At 43.0% G+C, this 22,063-nt stretch overlaps 1 protein-coding gene across 3 annotated transcripts in view; it reads right to left on the minus strand.

Moving 5' to 3' along the window:
* ASAP1 (ArfGAP with SH3 domain, ankyrin repeat and PH domain 1) overlaps positions 1–21,624 on the minus strand; it is a 284,334-nt gene extending 262,710 nt beyond the window's left edge. For 2 of the 3 annotated variants that reach the window (XM_061606851.1, XM_061606803.1), the window contains exon 1: positions 21,303–21,624. The gene's annotated coding sequence lies outside the window, so the exon portion shown is untranslated. Of the gene's footprint in view, positions 1–13,361; positions 13,378–21,302 lie in introns of those variants that run through there. The other variant, XM_061606813.1, reaches the window with a different exon arrangement.
* Positions 21,625–22,063: the final 439 nt, after the last annotated feature.

Consider the following 22,063-nt stretch of genomic DNA (forward strand, 5'->3'; position numbering starts at 1 on the left):
CTGCCAGAGTGGTGTGTACACAGCCTAAGCACCCCTTTATAATTTGACAAATGTCACCAGACAGTGAGAAAAAAATATAACAGGGTGCAAATCCACCCTTTGAACGATAATTTCATAGCCCTCAGGAACAAGAGCGCAGCTCTGTTTGGGTGCATGGATGGGCGTTTTGGGCCAAATGATAAACAAGGGAGCATCTTATTGCCAGGAGGTTGTTGCGGAATGTACTCAGTTTCCTGTATCTGCATTTTACCAACACAAAGAAAGGCTTTTCCTGTCCGGAGAGCTGCTCTGTCTGCAAACTTGAAAAGACATTTTTTTGGGGAGTGACTGGAAACCACAGCTTGGAAAAGATTGGTGGTTAGCTCCCAATTTAATTCTGACTGGTGTGTGTGTGTGTTTGTATGTGTGTGTCATGGCAATCATAATAAATCCCCTTCAGTGAAGAGCAAGGGAAATAATGCTTTTCTTCCAGATGCCAGTGGTAAAATTTGCAGCACTAGGAAGCCAGTTTGTGTTGCATCCTGTTACTAGAAGAAAAAAAGGCATTCCTTTACTGCAGACTTGTAAATAGCCACTTACATAAGAGCCCTGCTAGATCAGACCAAAGGCCTATCTCTCATCCAGCCTCCTGCGTGCCCACAGGGGCCAACCAGATGCCTCTGAGAACCCCACAAGTCAGGCACGAAGACAATTGCCTCTTCTGAAGTTGCTTCTCAGCAGCTGGTATTCAGAGAGGCACATTGCATCTGAATGTGGAGGTTCATTTTATTTAATTATTCAGTAAAAGCACTTGCACGCTGCCTCCCAAAGTGGTTCGCAAAAGATAATTAGCTTCATATATGTAAGAGGATATTTTAGCTTCATATGTGTAGCAGGAATCCATTGTACTTCCCAATGATTTACAGCACAATCCTTTTGCAATGCTTTCAGTCCAGCTCCCTTCCCTGATCATGTTCCTTTTTGCCATCCGCCTCTGATCCACCCTAGCGCTGTGCCAAAATCTGTTCTCTAGTTTCTTGAAAGCTTTATACCTCTGTGAAAGAGGGTTACATTTTTCTGCCGTGTTCTTACAGCACTTGAGAATTGCTTTAGAGTTGTGGTCAGTGCAGGTTTTTGAGATTACTTTATTGTTGGGAGGTGTGGCCAAGGGGGATGTTTGTGTGTTGCTTTCCAGTAAACATTTCCCCAGCTCTCTGCAGCCTCCCTAGCTGCTCGCACTTCCTTATCTGGAAAAGCCCCAAGGGAGGAGTAACCTTTTCCTCTGGGCTTTAAATAGAGCATGGGCATTGAGGAATACTGCAGAGGGCTGATCAGAGGGGAGATGATTCGAGAGACGAGAATGAGTTTAGAGAAAAGATGAAGAAAAGGTGACATGATAAAGGTGTGTGTGTAAAATAACGCATGGCATGGAGAAAGTGGACAGAGAAACTTGTAATGAATATGAGTGAATACCGATTTGAGTCTTACCTTACAATGTACTCTGTGGCAATGATGGTGGCAAAGAAGCTCCACCACCATTGCCTCTGTACAGCGTCAGCTAGCGGCACCAGGTAGTAACATGAGGTCTATGAGTTTGGTGTGAGGGTCTGAGCAATTGAAGGCCTCATCAGGATCGCCAACCACATCAGCAGAGAAATCCCCCCAGCACCAGGAATACATCTGTCTCCCCCTCTCATAACAGTAGAACTTGTGGACATCCAATGAAGCTGAATGTTGGAAAATTCAGGACAGGCAAAAGAAAGTCCTTCATATAGCATATGAAGAGAGGAAGGGTGAGACAGACAGACAGACAGACAGACAGACAGACAGACAGATAGATAGATAGATAGATAGATAGATAGATAGATAGATAGATAGATAGATAGATAGATAGATAGATAGATAGATAGATAGATAGATAGATAGATAGATAGATAGATAGATAGATAGATAGAATACGCCTCTGAATACCAGTTGCTAAAAACCACAGGAAGAGAGAGCTGATAGAATCATAGAATAGTAGAGTCGGAAGGGGCCTATAAGGCCATCAAGTCCAACCCCCTGCCCAGTGCAGGAATCCAAATCAAAGCATTCCCGACATGGCTGTCCAGCTGCCTCTTGAATGCCTCCAGTGTCGGAGAGCCCACTACCTCTCTAGGTAATTGGTTCCATTGTTGTATGGCTCTAAGAGGAAGTTTTTCCAGTCAAAATCTGGCTTCCTGCAATTTGAGCCCATTATTCCGTGTCCTGCATTGTGGGACAATTGAGAAGAAATCCCAGCCTCCTTTATGTGACAACCTTTGTTGGAGTTGCTCCAGTCCTGCCTGTGGGCTTTCCACAGACATCTGGTACGCCACTGTGAGACCAAGATCCTGGGCTAGATGAGCCACTGGCCTGATCCAGCAGGCCTCTTCTTATGTTCTTAAAGAAGATTCACAAACTGTTATTTGCTGATGGATAGGAATAAATACACTCCATATATGTCCCGTTCAGAGTGGGATCCGCGAGGCTGAGACGCATTTGTAATTAATTCTTGTTTTATTAGAGTAATGGATACATCAAAAGCAGTATGTTTCATAGAGAGCACTAAACTAACTCACTAGAATTCCCTAGCTGCGCTCTAGACATGCTCTGCAATGTATAAAGAAAGTTGACTCAGCAGTTCCTCCTCTGGAGCCGCAGGTTTAAGTAGGGAAAGTCCTTGATCTTAATCTCTGGCTCCTTCTCAAGTCCTGCCTCTGACCAGTCCGTTTCTCATGACGACGAGCGTCCAATGGCTCGTCCGAAAGGGCCTCGGCAACAGGCTCGATGTCGGGGGGAGGTTGCTCTCCTGGTGCCTCCCAAGAACCGCTAGGCAGAGGGGGAGGGAGCGCGCCCTCTGGAGCAACTTCCAACGGCTCCTCGTCTTGGTCTGGGGGTGGGGCACGCTCTTCTTCAGAGAGAGCGCCATCCGTGGGAACTGACCCTGGCTCCAACTCACTCCCACATCCCCTATCCTGCGGAGACTCAACAACTCCTGGACCTACCGCTCCTTCTGACAGCTGGGGACCCTGAAACTCATGCCTTCCCCCTTCCTGGCCCCTGCAGAGGAGCTGAGGCCCAACAATATAAGGTTTCTACATTTACCTTAGCAGTCTGGCAGATTAGACAAAATTTTATCATAGAACATGGAGTCCTCTGTGCTGGAGATCACCTATGGTAAAATGTATATTTATATTGTTTGTATTTTTATGATCACCAATGGTTTCTAACAGAAAAATTTGACTGACTGATCTGAATGGAGAAAGTCATCTGTTATGGAAGGAGACATGCCTTCTAGCTATAGGGAGGTGTCAGGTGTGTTTGTGTGGTTGGGATGGATGGATTGTTATTATTCTAGTCCATGTCAGTTCCTCATGTGTCCATGAGAAATTCATTCTTGCATTGATCTCTGCTTTTTTAAAAAAAAAATCTGTCTGATGTGTATTCAAATTCATATGTAAATCAACATTTTATTGCAAAGCACCCAATTATGACTATTTTATTGTACTGCATGCCTTTCAAAATGAATTTTATCCTAAAACACATATTTTAATCTTATTTTGACCAGGGAACTAGGTCGCACAATTCAAAGATGTGCAAAATCCAAAGGATAATGATATCCCAATCTGCACATTAATCCAGAGGGTATGGATCAGGGGTTGTATTCAACTAAGTTGTGGCGTGAGTGGAATGAGTTCTGTGCATTCAGTGGAAAGTCCTCTCCCTCTCCTCATCCCATGCGCCTCCCACCCTCCCCCAATCTGCTCTGTGTTCCCCCCAACCCTCTGCAGCAGATTTGGGAGTGGTGCAGGGGCACTTGGGGGGAGGAGAGAGAAGGGAAGAATTCCACTGAGTGAATGGGATTTGCTCCCTTGCACAATGACTTAGTTGGATTCAACTGTAGGCCAGTTCACTATGGAATTCACAGAAATCAAACTCTTCAAGCATTCCTAGTTTGAGCAAGAGTTAACAGAAGAAGTTTTGAAACACACGCACATGCACATACACACATATCAACAGTTAGTTGAGAGGAGGTATGGAAGGATCTGTCAATTTCAGTTCTCTCATTTTCTCCTTTTTTCCACTCTTAAATCCAGTTCTCCGCATTTCTGCAGCAATCTGCAATTTTTTTTGAAATGGAAATAGACTGCCTTCAAGTTGATTCTGACTTATGGGAACCCTACAAATAGGGTTTTCATGGTAAGCTGTATTCAGAGGTGGTTTTACCATTGCCTTCCTCTGAGGCTGAGAGGCCCAAGGTCACCCAGTGAGCTTCATGGCTGTGTGGGGATTTGAACCCTGATCACCCTGATCACCCAAGTTGTAGTCCACCACCTTCACTGGCTCTGCGATTTTTTCAGCTTTCAGTGTGAATTTCCCCTACTAAACACATTTTTGGATGCAGCTTTGACTAATATACACATTTTTGCAAGCGCTTTCTCCCAATATAATGCCTTTTTACATGTTAATTTCACTAATATATTCAGTTTGGTTGGAGAATTGCATTGCAAAATTCATATGTGTGACTTTTGAGGGATGGCTGTGTTTCAGTTCTCATATTGTTTCAGAAAGGGTGACTGATAGAGTCGGCTTTAAATGAAAAGGGAACTCTTTAATTTGGATGGCTTTAAAAGAAGATTAGACAAATTCATGGAGGACAGGGCTATCAATGGCTACTAGCCATGATGGCTGTGCTCTGCCACCCTAGTCAGAGGCAGCATGCTTCTGAACACCAGTTGCCGGAAGCCTCAGGAGGGGAGAGTGTTCTTGCACTCGGGTCCTGCTTGCGGGCTTCCCCCAGGCACCTGGTTGGCCACTGTGAGAACAGGATGCTGGACTAGATGGGCCACTGGCCTGATTCAGCAGGCTCTTCTTATGTTCTTATGTTCTTATCCCCCATCCCTAACTGAGAGTAAGAAAGCATCTTGGAGCTGAGTGTGTCTTCCTCTGGGGAACTGATGTGGAATAGCAGAATTACTATCTGGTAGAAGTGCATATGATGCTTTGCTCCACACATCTGCCCTGCTTATATATTTGTAAACAAATCAGATATTCCATCTCCAGTGATCTCTCCTCTAAAGGAAAACAAATGCAGATAATGCTGTACTTGGAGCATCTCCCTACTGGGGGAAGAGAAGAGCACATAACAATATAATGGTACAGAAAGTGCATCTGATTCACCATAGCTTGACATGCCAAATCTGTCTGAAATGAGGTATCACTGGCATGCACTGAGTTATGCTCTCTCCTGTGGTTCATCTAATTTGCCAGGGTAACCAGGAATGCAGGGATAGGGTGCAACTTACAAGGGAGGATCAGCTGAAGGGAGGAGTGCTTAACCCCTCATATACTATCTCTCCTGAAAGTGCTCTGTAAAGGGTAATTTCCAGTTTGGAATGCCAGCCAGAGGGAGAATCCTTTACTTGCTTGCTTACTATTGCATGTACCTTTCTTCCAAGGAGCTAAAGGTATATGTATATGGCTCTCCCCTTCTCCATGTTATCCTGACAACAACCCTGTGAGGTAGGTTAGGCTGAGGGGCTGCATGTCTGGGAATGGGCTGAATAGGGATTTGAACCCTGGTCTCTCAGCTCCTGGTCCAGTCCTGTAACCACTCACACCACACTGGCTCACTTTAAAGCAACCCAGCGGCCATGTGTAGGGGAGAACCGGCAAACAGTGGAAAAGTTCAGCATTTTCATCCACCCACAATTCTACTCTGAAAATGCTCCCCCAATTCCATTCAACAGTATTATAGGAGAAATGAGGGGTTGGCAACCCAACATGTTTCCTTAATTACATCTTGTTCCATCCTCTGTGCTAATATATTTGCTCACCTGTTAGCTAGTGAGAATCTGCAGGGCTTCTTGAATTTACACATGTTGCACATTCCCCCCTCAGTATTTAGGGAAATGAGGTATAACTGTTTTGTCATCTATCAGTGAACACGAGAGGGGAGGATCTCAACATTCAACAGCAGGAGGAGAATCTTCAGTGAAAAATATTGAGATCTAGGATTCACATGCCAGCTCTCTCTCTCTCTCTCTCTCTCTCTCTCTCTCTCTCTCTCTCTGTGTGTGTGTGTGTGTGTGTGTGTAAGTAAACCCTGCCTATCCACCTTTGCCAGAAATAACAAAAACAAACCCTGGTAGATTGGCAGGCATAAGAGTGTGAGAGAGAGAGCATGTTAGCAAATGAGTTGTGGAGTTCTTTATACACACAGAAAGACAGAACTGGAAAGAGATGGGAGAATGTAGAAATGTTCCTGGCTTATCAGTGACTTTGGATGAAAACAGATGTAACTAGAGCTGTGCCAAAAATGTCTCTTTCCACTATTTGGGGCAAAAATGAACCCCCCCAAAAAGATTATTTGGGAGTCTGGCATTAATGCTTTTTGCCCAGGCTTTACCTGACCCATAAGATTAGAGATTGACTAGCAGCTATCATAGCCCTGCACTTTCCCGTCAGAGGCAATTAAGTGCTGCAATGTGGCACCTGCTCTCTTTGGGTCCCTAGACTGATGATTTCTTTCGATTGTATTATGCAGCGCATTTGACACTATAATAGTGCATTAGAGATGGGTTTATTCTCTCTCTCTCTCTCTCTCTCTCTCTCTCTCTCTCTCTCGTTATTCTGCTATGCTCCCCCAATGCAATCCCATTATTATTGTCTGAAGGGACTATGCCCCCATCTGCACTATACATTTGAAGCAATATATCACTTTAAACAGCCATGGCTTCCCCCAAAGAACCCTGGGAACTGTAGTCTGTGAAGGGTGCTGAGAGTGGTTAGGAGACCCCTATTCCCCTCACAGAACTACAGTCCCTGGGAAGAGGGATTGATTGTTAAACCACTCTATGAGGGGAATGAGGGTTTTCAAACAATTATCAGCACCCTTCACAAACTACAGTTCCCAGGATTTGGGGGGAGGAGTCATGGCTGTTTAAAGTGGTATGATACTGCTTTCAATGTATATTGCAGGTGGGGACTATAGCATAACAAAAGTGGGACAAAAAAAACAAACCCCGAACGTTTGTGGTATGAAGAGTTATGGGATTTCAGCAGGAAGTTACATGATATGCACTGATTGGAAACGAAGCTCCATAACTGCTTCAAAACTTACTGAAACTGAAATTGCATATGTGCTTTGATAGCATCATGAGCACAAATAATCCTGAATGTGTAATAAAAAGGACATCTGGAGGTGCCTTTTCTCCTACATTCTTACTACAGGGAAGCTAGCAGTTGCTCCAGCAACAGCACCGCATTTGTGCTGGAATGCCACCCAACTCGGTGTTGGTACTGAATTTTCAATTCACTCGCTTATTCCCTATAATTGTGGATCAGATTTTTATGTCGTGATTTTCCGTGGCTCCTTTGGAAAATTGATACTTTCAATGCAATATTGATATTAAAAATGATACTTTTATTGACATTTCCTTTCAAAATATTGATATTTCCTTCAAAATTGTCAATATTTCCTTTAAAATAGCAATATTGATATTAATATTTCCTTGCGAGGGAAAAAAAACCCCAACCAATAAAAGCAGTGGCTAGCAGACAAAGAATGAACCCGAGTCGATACCAGCCACTTAGGTTGACAGAATGCTTTTGCACCGGCACCAGCCAACGGATCCAATCCCTACCCTGCAATTGGGGAGACATAGTGCTTTTAGAATTTCCTTTTTTAGAAACTCCCACCCAGCTTGGACTCCTTTTCTCATTAGGGTCGCTTGCCATGGAACCGTACTTACCATTGTTCTGAGTTTATTAAAATCAGCTTTCCTGAAGTCCAGGGTGCGTGTATGGCTACTCTCAGCTTTTGCTTCTGTTAAAATCAAGAATTCAGGTATGGTGTGGTCACTTTCCCCCAGAGTTCCCATAACTGCCACTTCATCCACCAGATCATCTCTATTGCTTAGAATCAAATCCAGGATAGCTGATCTTCTGGTTGCTTCCTCCACTTTCTGTAGGAGAAAGTTATCTCCAACACAACACATTTTTTAAATAATGTTTTAACCCTTTTTTTAAAGATGTTTTTAAAGCTTTTTTAAAAAAAATGTTTTTAACGTTTTGTTTTAATGTATTTTAAAGTCTGTTTTTATGATGTTTAAAGTGTTTTTAGTGCTTTTGTTTGCCACCCTGGGCTCCTGCTGGGAGGAAGGGCAGGATATAAATCAAATAATTAATAAATAAACACAAGTCAGAAATTTCTTAGAGGGGCCGTGTTTGGCAGAATTTGTCTCCCAACAGATATCGGGATAATTGAAGTCTCTCATTACTACTACATCATGCCTCCTTGAAACATTGGCAATTTGCTTTTCAAAAGTTACATTCTTGTATTTTCCTTGATTGGGTGGTCGGTAGCAGACTCCAAGCACCACATTCCTTTTATTACTTGCCCCATTCATTATCACCAAGTTTACGTCTCCTTGCCCCTTAGGATTCAGTTTAAAGCCCTCTTGATGAACTTCTCCATGCTGTGGCCAAACACATTCTTTCCAGTCCTTGTGAGATGCAACCCATCACTTGCCAGCAGTCCACCTTCCAGGAAGCTTAGCCCGTGATCCCAGAATCCAAATCTCTCTTCATAGCCATTCATTCACACAGGGTATTTTTCTTTCCCTTTCTACTCCTCTTCTAAGTACTGGAAGGGTGGATGAAAAAACTATCTGGGCCCCCAAAGTCCTTGAGTTTCCTTCCCAGAGCTTCAAAGTCTGATGTGATTTCTTCATAGCTCCGTTTGGCAGCATCATTTGTTCCCACATGGATGAGGAGAAAGGGATACCTGTCGGTGAGCTTGATGAGTGATGACAACCCTTCTGTCACAACTCTAATCTGTCCTCCTGGTAGACAGCATACCTGGCGAGTCCACGGATCTTCTTGGAACACGTGGGTTTTGATCCCATGCAGTAGGGAGTCTCCCACTACTAGTACTCTTCTCTTGTTGTGGGGTGTGGTTTCATTGCCCCTGCTTGATTGAGCTTCAGCCTGTTGCTCATTGTCGCACGGGGTCTCCTGTAATTCTTCCATGATAGGCTGTCCTCGAGTCTCATCCTCGAGTGGTTGAAAGCGGTTTCATAGTTCCACTGGTGAAGGGAACTGTCGAAGTCCTCCCCTGTCGAAGTCCTTTGTCAAACTCCTGTTTGCTCTTGCTGTTCACTCGCTCTGTTCGCTTGCTCTCTGAAAGCTGGCTTGCTTATATCTCCTCACCTGTGGACCAACTGAGACAGCTCCCTCTGCTCTGCTCTGCTCTGCTGTGCTCAGTCAGGAGTCAGGAAACAGAATCAGAAACTAGGCACTGGATCTCCAGAGGTGAGCAAATGGAAGAGATGAGAAACAGCAGTGGGAAAGGGGGGAGGAGAAGGAGGAGGAAGTGACTGGCACTCAACTAGGGTTGCCAGGCTCAGGGCCTGAGAATGATTCTGTATCTTTGAGAGAAGAAAACATTCAACCAAGTGCAGGTTTTCTTACAACACTGTAATGGGAAAAACCACAAGGTGAAATTCTCCCTTTGCCCTGCACAACTTTTAAAGATACAGAAGACCTCTTGGAGGCTGGACCTGGCAACCCAAATGTCTTCTGTATCTTTAAAAGTTGTGGAGGGGGGAGGGAGAATTTCACCTTGTGGTTTTTCCCATTACAGTGTTGCAAGAAAACCTGCACTTGGCTGAATTTTCTCTTCTCTTAAAGACACAGAATCATTCTCAGCTGAGCCTGGCAACCCTACACTCAACCCACTGAAATGTTATTTGTAAGGCCAAACCTGGTGTTTGTTTTTACAATTTGTAGGTTTACATTTTGAGCTGGGATGTGTGTGTATGCATGTGTAAGAAAGAGAGACAGAGAGAGAGAGAGACTGATCAAAGGCATAAATAATCCCATGGCCCTAAAATATGATTCCAGAGCCTAATAATTTTCTTCCTCTCCCCACCCCCAATAAGATGGCTGTCTAAAGAACTGAAGCAGGCCTCTCAAAAAGAGGTTCTGCAACCTTGAAATTTGACGGATGTGCCCAGCCCTGACTTAATTTTATCTCCAGCCCTGAGTTACCTGGCAGGATTCATGACACTTATAGTAAACAGCACCATTGTGACAGGGGATGTGGGGAGGGGAGCAAACTCTGCTCTGCTGCATTTCCTCGCATAGGGAGGGACTCAAAGAGGAAATACCAAAATACCACCAGAAAGCCTCTTCCCACCATGTATTCAGCCTAATCGAAACCAGACAGCCTTGGCACTGTCCCTCTAAAAGGGCTATTCTTGCCAGACTTTCAGATCAAAGAGAATCATGAACCCCAGATATTCAGCATTCCTCCCAAATGACCCTTGGAGTCCTTGAGATGACAATCTTTTGCTAGCAATAACGGTTATCCAAGCCATATTCCAACTCTATGGAACAGATACTGGAATTCCACAATACACACACCCCTCTCTCCCCCCCATATGTCATTGCTGCTTCCAAATGGGGCTCCTCTCAGTAGGAATCTGTGGGATGACATGAAATACAGCAGCGTCTACTTAGAGCCACATGTAGCAACTGTACTGGAGGTACACGAGGGAGGTAACAGCATATTGGGGGGACTCCAGAGTTCGCAGAAGTAAGGAAACTAAGGGAGCACCCCTTACTCCAAACAGCCCAAGTAGAACTGTACATGGCCACAGAATGCCAAGTGCCTCTTGGAAGGAAAAAATGGGAAACAGTGTGGGTAGGGAATGGCATGGTATGGCATTGTTAGCAATGCCACTTAAATAACACAACTGAAAGCCCGGGAGAAAAGCCCTGATACTTTACTGATCAAACGGAACAAAAATTAGTGTATAAGATGAGGAGAAAGGAACACAAGAGATTTTGTCTTTCATTTCAGGATTTGCACATAGCATGGCAACACACAGTGAAACACACAGAAGAAAACTCCCTCAGAACAACACAGCTCAATCAGAACATGTGCAACCTTGCTAAATATCATGCCACTCTGCCTGGTTGCTAAGCAACACCTATTCCCATCACAAGAACACCCTGGGAAGATAGATTGATTGTTAAACTATGACTCCCCCCCCAAGAATCCTGGGAACTGTAGTTTGTGAAGGGTCTTTGGCTAGTTGACTTTAACATTAACAGGATTAACCCTGAAGTTACAAACTGAATGATTTCTGCTGTTGCCCTTCCAACAGGAATATCCTGAGGCATGACTGGCTGGCTGGCTGAAACACTGAACAGAATCACTCTACGCTAAAGGATGGGTGAATCTGTACATTTCAGTTTCTCATTTTCAATTCAGTTCTCCACCTCAATTTGCATTTGAAAAAAAAAGTCCTCATGAAAAATCATCAGCATTTTGGTGAGAATTTATTTTAATATACACATTTTTGTATGCAATTTTGCATCATGCACATTTATGCAAAGCAATTTCCCCTAATATAATGCCTTTTTCCTATGTTCTTTTCATAAATACATCCATTTCTATGAACTGTAGTTTTGTACATGTTACTTTGGAGAAGTGTGAATTTCAAAGGATGGCTATGTTTCGGTTCATGTATTGTTTTGGAAAGCGTGAATTAGACAGGTTTGCCTTTAAAGACAAAAAGGATTCAATTTCTCCCACATCCCTATGGTCTACACTGCAATTTTTTGTTGCTGTGTGAAATTAAAAAAAAACTTCCTAATCATACAACTTCAGACTGCAGGTTGAGGATTGCATGACTGGATTTTCCCCTTTGTGCGTCTCTGAGAGGAATCCGCTGCTCACATGACATTGCCATATGAAAGAGGACATATATGTCACACAGAAGGTGAAGTGGTAAGACTCCTTCTAGATTCTACCATGTCAGCCCCTGGGGGAGAAGTTGCATGCTTCTACACTAAGTTCCTGACAGGAGGGTCACTTTTGCTTATTTATTTATTCGTTCATTCATTCATTTATAAAATTATTTTTAAATCTTCCACTTACAAAATATCAGGATGGTGAACAGCAACAGAAAAACATTTTAAAAAACCATTGGAAGCAGTCCAGAACCATCATTTAAATGACTGTCTGCTCAAGCAAATTCCAGACAACTGCCTAGGCCTGTCAGCATTAAGTAGTCTTCAAGAGGCACCTGGAACACAATAGCAAGAGGATGCCTGCCGAATCTCTGCCAGAAGATTGTTCCGCAGCAAGGGACTGGCAACACTAAATGCCCAACTTCCTGTTGAGGCCAGTTGGGCCTCTGTAACATGAAGGACCACTAAGAGCACTCCTCTGGATGATCTTCATCATCAGGCTAGGATGTAAGGGCTCCTGGACACAAGTTGTTCAGGGCTTTGCATATCAACAGAAGAACCTGGCCTGGTAGCTTCTTGGGAGGGAGAGGGGCGAGACAGCAGGGAGGCTGGTACAGTACAAAGACCGTGGCACTGCCTATCCAGGGCTCCTGCCAGTACCGACCTCCCTGCAGCCTCACCCCTCCCTGGAAAGGAACAGCGGCCCAACTGCTGGGAAGCTATCGTGACGGCTCCGCCCCACCCAGCAAGCGTCTTCTGCATTCCGGCAGTCATGGTATGGTCAGCAAAGCCTCGTCAGAAGATTGAATGCACCCAGGTGATGTAACGGGGGAAGGTGGTCTGCTGTGGGTATCCTAGCTGCAAGTTTAACTAGAGCCGAGTTGAAATGTCTTAGAAGAGACTGAATTTCTGAAATGTTCCCTTTGTCTGGTAGATAAAGGCCACTTTGCAGAATTTTCTCCATATTATTTATTTATTATTTGATTTCTATCCCACCCTTCCCCTCAGCAGGACCCCAGGGCGGCCCACTGTTTGTTTGTGGTGGCTGCCATCACACCCACCCCCATCACAATAAGCCAGAACGACACTACATCTGGGGCATCGTGTAGGGTGCACAATGGTGGCCGGGCTGCCGACAACACTTGCAGCAGCAGTAAGATGGGTGGGGAGCAGAAATCCAGAGGGTGGGGTGGAGAAAGAAGCTATCCTACTGCCACTGCTGTTGGGAAGACTCATCTCAGAGAAAGTGTGGGATTATTTCTCCTCCTCCCCAAAGAGTCCCCCCCCACACACCCCTCCCATTCCTCTGGGTGGAGCATTTCAAGAGGCTTTTTGCCCACAGCTCTGATAGTGCAAGTTGCTGTTTTGAATTCTTGTTTAGGGAGATGGCATATTGTACTCTATATACTCTGTAAGCTGCCCTTTGGAGTGCTTTTTCTTTTCTTTTTGAACTGAAACTGTATTGCAGAAGTCGGAGATGTGTATAGCACAGTTGGTAGCTGTGCTCTGATCCACTTCTAAATCTGAGAACTGTTAATTTGCTTTTGAATGGGCACTGAACCGAATTCTCCTCCAGCCCTATAATATATACAGATTACCTGGTTTCTTAAAGCTATTTTCAGAGGACATCTGAAAGCTTCCTGAGAATCGCCCATTCAATCCTCCTGCAAAATTAATGTCAGGAATACAGGATCAGGTCTAAAACATGGAGACAGAAGCACTTAATAAACTCCCTGCAACCCCCCAAAATACCATAGAAGCCTGCTGCCAAAGAACAGATCAAGTCAATATGAGATATACAGCATCCATTCCCTCCATCGTTGCTTATTGGCTCTCATTGCCTCCTTAGGCTTGCCAGGTTACAGTCGTGCACTAAGCTGGCAGTGTTTCCCTTCTGCATCACTCTTGAAGGTACAGCAGACCAGCAGTGGGATGCCTCCGGCCTGGGCAGGGGTGGGATGCAGAAGAGGTCCTCTGGATCTCTTTAACTCTGCCCAGCATCATGCCCAGGCCATACTCTTCACCGGCCCTGTTCCTTGTCCTCCTTGAGTGCTCTCGTTTTGCTGAAATGTGTCTTTGAACTGCAGTGATGCCTCTGGCTTGCCTAGATGGAGAGATGTGTTTCCAGGAACCTCTGGACTATGATAATGCCTCTGGCTTGCCTGGACGGAGGATGGAGAGGTGGGTGTGCAGAAACCTCTTTGACTTTTTTTTTTTTTTTGCATGGCTGGAATGTAGTGTACTGCACAGACATAAGAGTCACATCTGTTGCTCCATCCACCTTTGCCTCTGGCCCTACCCATCACTGGCATGTGGCTCCTGGAAGGTTCCTTAGGAGGAAATGTGGGTCCCAGGCTTGAAAAAGTTTCCTACCATGATCTAGCTTGTAAACTAAAAGACCTTATATATCATAAGATCCCTGGCCCAGATGTTGAACTCCCATCATCTCCATAAGAACATGTTAACTAATAAGCAAAAAAAATCATTGTAGTTTAAGAACATACCTTTAGCCAAATGTTATTTCTATCAAACTTTAAAAAGCAGGGAAATTGGGCAGCTATAGTGAATGTACCAGGGGAGCAGGAAATCGTTGGTTCTTACTGAGCATGCCCGTGCTATCATAGACTCCAATGTTAAATTTCTTAAATTAATTAAAAATCAGCCATGTATTTTTTTTAACTTTTAAATTGCAGAAGATGAAGGGCAGAGTATGGGGTAAGGCCAGTAATAGGATTACTTAATTCTTTTAAATCTTTTAATTTTCTTAATCTTTCTACTTTTAACATGTATCCTTCTTAATTTGTGTTGTATTTCGTTTTTGTTGTGCTTTCTGTTGTTTGTTTGTACATGTTTTTGTGATTTTTTACTATGATATATTGTATTTTATCTTGTTTGTTCACCGCCCTGAGAGCTATTCTGCTAAGGGCGGTATATAAATTGAAATAATAAATATAAATATAAATAATTATAGGTACTCTGTGAACATGGCTGATTTTTAATTAATTTCAACAAATTATGAGATCACTGACATAATTTGGGGTCTGGATTTTTTTCCTCTTGTTTTCCTCTTGTTTTCCTCTGAATTTCCTCTGAGTGTTTTGTGTATCACCATGAAAATATATAGGGTTGTTAAGCAAGCGTTTCTGAGTTCAGGACTATACGTTTTGTAAGATTTTGTTTTGAAATGAGCTTATGGGAAGCAGCAGAATGGCATGGGGTATTCTGAATTTAACATGGCAGAATGTGAAAAATCATATGCTGGCTATAGTATACAGCCACTCTCATGGCTGTATAAAGAAGAGCCTGCTGGATCAGGCCAAAGGACCATCTAGTCCAACATTCTGTTCTCATAGTAGCCAACCAGAAGTCCATGGGAAGCCCACAAGCAGAACCTGAGTGCAACAACACTCTACCCTTCAGTGGTTTCCACCAACTGGTATTCTAAAGCATGCCACTTCCAACCATGGAGGCAGAGCTTAGCCATCATGGCTAGTAGTCCAGCAACATCGGGAGGGCCACAGATTCCCCACACCTGACTTAAAAGCATCAAGGAGCCGGTAATGGGAAAGGCCTCTCTCTGAGACATCTGAGAATTGCTGGCCATCAGAATAAACTAACAGTCTGACCCTGATCTAAAGACTCTTCCAGAGATCCTAACTCCATGTCTCCTCCTGTGACCTTGACTCAGGCTTGTCACTTCTTCAGCCGTTGTGTCTAGGGTTCAGAGGTCAGAAACATCCCAAACCCTGAGATGTCAGAGGTGGGCCCTAGTGATGTCACAGGGGTGGGCCCAAGTGATGTCTTGGGGTGGGCCCTAGTGATGTCATTAAGCATGATATATTAAGCATCAACCACAGTTGCTGGAGCATACAATTCAAACAAAAACATTTCTCTGATTGGAAATTAAGACAGAAATCTTAGCTAAAAGATGGAGCCTGGGTAGGGAACATTTAATCTAGCCTACTTGCTTCTGATAAGAAGGGTTTAATTGCCCTCAGGCAAGGCCAGTCACCAGAAGGCCTTTGTAGGAAGAAGGGAGCCTAATGTTGTGGAGATGTTAGATGGGAGCACTCAGGAATAAAGATGGATGCCCCTGAAGGCTGCAATTCTAAACACACTTACTAAGCCCCATAGAACTCAACAGGACTTACTTCTAAGTAGATACAGTTTGGATTGTGCTGTTGGTAAAGTCTGACTAGGGCTCCTCTGCAAATATATCCATATCCAAGCAGGGTTGGCAACCCCCTGCCTGGAATGCCCTGCCCTTATCTTTTAACATGGCTGCTCCAAACGTTTTTACAGATTTGACCCTTCACTTCAGAAAGAGGTCTGAGAAATGAGTAAGAGTAAGAAGATTCTCTACCCTTTTCTGTCTACCCTGTGGGCTGCTATAAACTCACTTTGACAGCCAACTCAGTTCCAGTGAGTAATAACTGACAGAGAGAAAACACACATGGTTTGGTCTTCCTTCAAAGGCAGTGACTTGGGAAAAACAACTGCAGCCACACTTCCAAATATGTGAATTCTCTTTCACCACTATTGGGCAAGAAACAAACTGCCATGCAACCAACAAGGTGCATCATCAGTGGGTTTAAGGGGGTTGAGCTGAGCACATTCAACCACTGCTGTTGCTTCTATGGATATAAGGGAGTGAGGTTAATGGTAAATGAAATGCAAATAGAAAAGAAAAACAAAAGATAGTAATGATTTCCTAAATGCCATACCATACCAACCACAACAAGATTCCTATGAGTAAGGCAGAAAACTCAGCATCCTACAACCAGTCAGGATTCATAACCAAAATCCAAAACTAAAAAAATCCTGGCAGCCAGTCAACCAAGGTCACAGAAATCCCCATGCAGCACAACCTGACCTGGGGTCTACAGTTATTGCAGAATGCTGTGGCATGATTGCTGACATGAGTGAGACCCTGTAAGCGCATAATACATCTGCTCTGAAATCTGTACTGGTTGCCAATTTGCTATCAGGCCAAGTTCAAAGTGTGCTTTCCATGTTACGGGAGTCACATTATAGTACTTGTCCTTCTCTTGTAAGAAATCAGTCCTTTAGTGTGGCAGCACCTATGCTTTGGAACTCCCTGCCTGTTGACCTTAGGGAGGCACCTTCTTTGTACTATTTTCGGCACCTGCTAAAAACATTTTTGTTTAGCCTACCCAGGCATGTAGAAGCTATTATGTTTTTTATCTTTCTTTAACTCATTGTTTATTATTTTGAATGTTTTTAAATGCCTGTCTTTAACTATTTTTGCCAATAATTTTATTGTTTTAATTCTGTAAACCGCTTTGAGATTGTTTACAATAAAGTGGTATATAAATGTTGTAAATAAAATACATAAATAAACTTTGGAGTCACTGTGGCCCTTGAGTCTCTTCTCACTTTTAGGAACAAAGGAATGCCTCAGGTCATTTCGTACCATCTAGCTCAGTATTGATGATAAGGATTAACATTGGCTCTCCAGGATTCCAGGCAATAGTCTTTTCAAGAAATTGAATTTTGGACCTTTGCATGCAAAGCATGTGCCCTACCACTGAGCTACAACCCTTCCCGTTTAAAAAAGTATCTTTTAAAATTGTTCTTTTCAGTTCACGAATGAATGCACAGCATACCTAGGGCAGATCCACACCATTCATTTAAAACACACTTAACACACATTTGAAGGACATGAATCCCACCACAGAATCATGGGAACTATAGTTTGTTAAGAGTGGTGAGAACTATAATGGTGAGGGGGAAACTATGCTTCCCAGGATTCTTTAGGGGAAGTCATGTGCTTTAAATGTGAGTTGTATTGTGTGGATCTACTTAATCAACTTTACCTGCAAGTAAATTGTTTTAATTAATTTTTCAAAATGGAAATGAGCTATCAAGTGTACTGGGTGACTATGGGCTACTCACCATCTCTCAGCCTACCTGCCCCTCAGGATGAAAACAACAGAGGGGAACCATGACCACCCCAAGGAAGAAGGGCACACTTAAAATGGAGAGGAAATAATAATCTACAGCCATAGTGTGAAATCAAATCCTTATTGGGACATAGTATGAAGAAATATAAGCATGACTGTCAAAGATGTTTTATTATTTACACAACCTGTAAAGATATTTATATTGCAATCCTATGATTGTTTACTAAGAAGCAAATCCCAATGTATTCAATGGGGCTTACTCAAACAGGGAAGCATGCAGAGAACTGCAACCTCAAGTGATAAGGAACTTCACTCACACAACCAAACATTCAGAATCATGCCACTTTAAGCTGTTTTGCAACTGTTTATACTTGTTTTATGGTTATTGGATTTTCAAGGGGTATATTTCTTATTATGAGCTGAGTTGGTGTCCTGTCACCAACCCTACCTCACAGAGTTGTCGGAAAGACTCCATAAACACACACATATACTGCAAATGTAAAAATACATACACTCCATATAATAGTTTATTGTCAAACCAGCTGGTCATTGCAGAACATTAAAAAAAAATCAGTATTAGTTTCCTACATAATAAAAACTGTGATACCTAAGTAAGCCCTGCCTAATTGCTTTAAAAATAGGATTGGAGGGGGAGAGATTTACAACACAAACACAATTCTTTGCTATGTTCACTCAAAAGTCCCATTAATTTACAGCACAATCCTAACCATGTCTACTCAAAAGCAAGTCCTATTTGAATTCAATGGGGTTTATTCTAGGTATGTGGGATTAGCATTGCAGCTTTATTCCCAGAAAAGCAAGTATTGGATTAAAGCTTCATATTAGAAAGGTTTTCAAAACACTGCCCTCTCCAACATCCCAGGAAAATTTAAACTTGTTTGACTCCTGCACACAAGAGAGAGAAAAACTGAAAGCTATATACTTACTCAATTTATAAGATTTTCAGATAAACAGGAAAAAAGAACCATTTTCTGTCATTGCAATAGGGTCTAGGCAGTGTCTGGAGGTCAACAAATCACAACCCTGACTTCACGTATTAGCTACAAACCTGAAAGGGTGGGGTTAGCGCAACCTGCTATGAGCTGATTTAACTGGAGTTGGGGGGGCTGACGTTTTGGTGTATATCTCGTGAATCAGACCACCTAGAAACTTTTTTTTTAAATTAAAGCTGAGAGTCCAGAGATTAAGGTGAATCACCTGGAGACCTGGAGAGGACCCCCAAAATCTGGAATCTCTGGGCAAAAACCAGACACCTGGCAACCCTTATTCTGTCCCTTTCTGTTTTACCACCCTGGCGCTTGACCTGTCCTAACATTCCTGAAGAGCTATAGCTGTAGTCTGAAACCCTGGAGAGCAGCTGCCAGTCAGTGTAGACTAATGGTCTGACTTAGCATAAGGCAGTTTCTTATGTTCTTATGACTTATTAATAGTTTCTTCTGCCTATCTTGAAGGTTTGGGGATTATACTGTACTGTATTTCTAAAATAGATGGAAACAGATAGGATACTAAAGTAGAGGGCGGTTGCTCAGTGGTAGAGGATCTTCTTTTCATGCATAAGATTCCAGCTTCAATCCCTGTCATCTCTAGGTTGAGCTATAGAGACCCCAGACAGAAACCCCTGAGAGCCTCTGCTGCCAGTCAGTGTTGAGAATACTGAGCTAGATGGACCAATGGCTACCATGAGGCAGTTTCCTATGTTCCTATGACTGTCCCCCTGTGACCTTAAGGACTATGACCTTTCTTCCAGTGGCGGCTAGTGGCTCCATGTCAGTGGGGCAGTGGAATCCACTCTGTGTTTTAGTCTGAACTTTCAAGGAGCTGTCCAACCTCCTTGAAAGTTTGGACTGAAACCTGGAGTGTATTCCACTGCCCCACGGACATGGAGGCACCAGCTCCCACCGCTTTCTTCTCTTGTTGTACGTAACCTAAATCCCTTGGATGTTGTGTCCTTTTCTGCGAGCCCCCTCCTCCTTCAGTGACCATTCTCTCAGGTTCCTGGCCTTCAGTCCATTCTGGTCTCTTCCCACCACCACTAATCTCTTTGTCTCGGAAGATAGAAGAGATGGAAATCAGCGTTGGTGGCCCTGACAAGATTTCCCCAATCAATGGAGAGAGAGAAAGAGAGAGAGAGAGAGAGAGAGCGAGCGAGCATTCTCAAGGGTGTTCAGTGGTGGGTATGAGACTGAACTGCCTTTCTGGAAGATCATATTTCTTCACAGGGGACGCAAAAAGCAGAACTTTCAAATGCGATCTTGGCTCTGCTTTCCTTTACCATCAGTTGAATTAAAAACCTGATACAAGCAAGCACATTCAAATCGGTATTTCTGTCTGTCACACATGAACACCAATAGTGGGACACAAACCCCCAAAGCTCATTAAGGCTATGGTAATTCCCATGAAATTCACTGAACCTTACTTCTGAGTAAAACGGCATATGATAACTCTGTAAGAGACAGTTGCGAAATCTGCCTGACTCCCTCTTAAGTTTGCATAAGGTTGTGGCCTTAATCTGGAAAGCATTGCTCGATAGTCAAGTGGAAGAAAGTTAATTTTATATGGAATGTGCATGCTTGGCATTGTAAGTTTCACATTAAGTTATTTGTGAAATGCATAATCTGATGCTTCACCAGATGGTCCCATTTGATCTGCAGACAATGGAACTTCAAAATAATAATAATGCACCCCAGGATTACTCTTGAAAATATCCCATTTTTTTGTAACTGCACAGAGTAAAATATTGCATAATTAGGGTCTGATCCTGTTGCATTTACCATTTACTTTAGATGATATATTTACAGGAAGAGACCGCAGAAACCCCTTCCAACACAGAGTGAGACCATTCGGTTCTTTTCACAATTACTCTATTAAAAACGCTTAGTGCAAAGAGCACTCATAACTTTGAACCATTAGCCAAATGATTTCTTTTTAGTCACACTTACACTACTGTCTAGTTTTCAGCAGGGAAGTCTGCGGCTAAAGTTGGCCCCTCTTCAGCCCCCTTGCATTTGTTCCAACTCTCCCCTTTAGCTCAGAAATATTTGAAAAGACAACAGAAAGAAATAGGGCATCTGCATTGTACTGAAATTTCAAAAACTAAATTGGAGCTGATTCACAACAGGCCTTTGAGGAATGCAAATAACATTCATCCATAACAAGAGAGTTATTTGAAGAAGATTTTTTGGGGGGGGGAACAACTCAATTTGAAAATGAGTTTTCTGCCAGTATCAAGACAACGGGGCTGAACATGTGGCTTCTTTACAAACCCAGCTCTGTAAAAAATTGCTCACAAGAGCAGTTTTTAAAAATTAATGGGATTTTTTTTCCTGAGTAAGGATTACTGGGCCAAGTGTATAAATTTGCAAAGTGATCCCTTCTGATGTTGCGTAAGTAATGCTTAGCACCATTTTTTTGTGCAATGAAAAACATGCATTTACAGACAATTAAAAGATGAAGTGATCAACATAGCAGAACAAACACTTTCAACGTCTGTGATTTATAATTTAAAACATCCACACTTAAAATGAACATAGCCACAAGTGGGCCTCTGTCTTATTTCTTGATTAGCCATCCCTAAAGCCAGCATTGATAACTCACCAAGACTTGTCCAGTGTGAACTCCCATTCCAAAAGTGCCCGCCAAAATGAGGGCCATCATTCCATTTTAAATGTTAAAATTATTTTCCCACAGGCAGCTGGAAAAAGAAAAGAAAAGACCACACTGCTGCAATGATAATTCCCAGGATTTGGGGGTTAATATTTGCTTTCTTTGTTTAAACTGACAGAAAATCCAAAGTCCAGTGATCCACAGATGTTTTCTGGGAGTCTGAAAGTTTTGACTCGCATCCATAAAAGTCCTGGATGGTAAGGAGACACAAATACAATGGGGAAGGCAGCAACAAGGAAAGTCTACCCATGTGAGCAGAAAGGGTGGGGGAGGCCACTCACTGGACACCCCTTGGACTGATAGAGGAGATTTCAGGAAATCCAAACACTTAAACAGGAAATCTGAATGCTGGATAAACATTCCATAATCTCCACTGTTAAGTTAACATGCAACCTCTCCAGTTAACCCTTCCCTGCTCTGGGCTGAATGTGAAACTCAATTGGGCATGCTTTGTTGTAACTGGATCTCTCTTAAACGTTTCACAGTGTGCTTGTGTCTGCCTCTGTGGTATGACATTACCCTGAATGCTTTTTTTCTTTCTTTCTTTCAAACTTTACTAGCATCTGGCGGGGTCTGGAAGCTTTCCCTCTCCAAATTCTTCATAAGTCTGTACCTGGCAACATTTTAGTTAAAAGTCTGGCAATTTTCTGTGGTTAATATTTTCCATCGGACAAGCATGCCTGTAATGTAGC

This window comes from Rhineura floridana, chromosome 1 (genome assembly GCF_030035675.1).
Source record: "Rhineura floridana isolate rRhiFlo1 chromosome 1, rRhiFlo1.hap2, whole genome shotgun sequence".
Classification (NCBI taxonomy): Eukaryota; Metazoa; Chordata; class Lepidosauria; order Squamata; family Rhineuridae; genus Rhineura; species Rhineura floridana.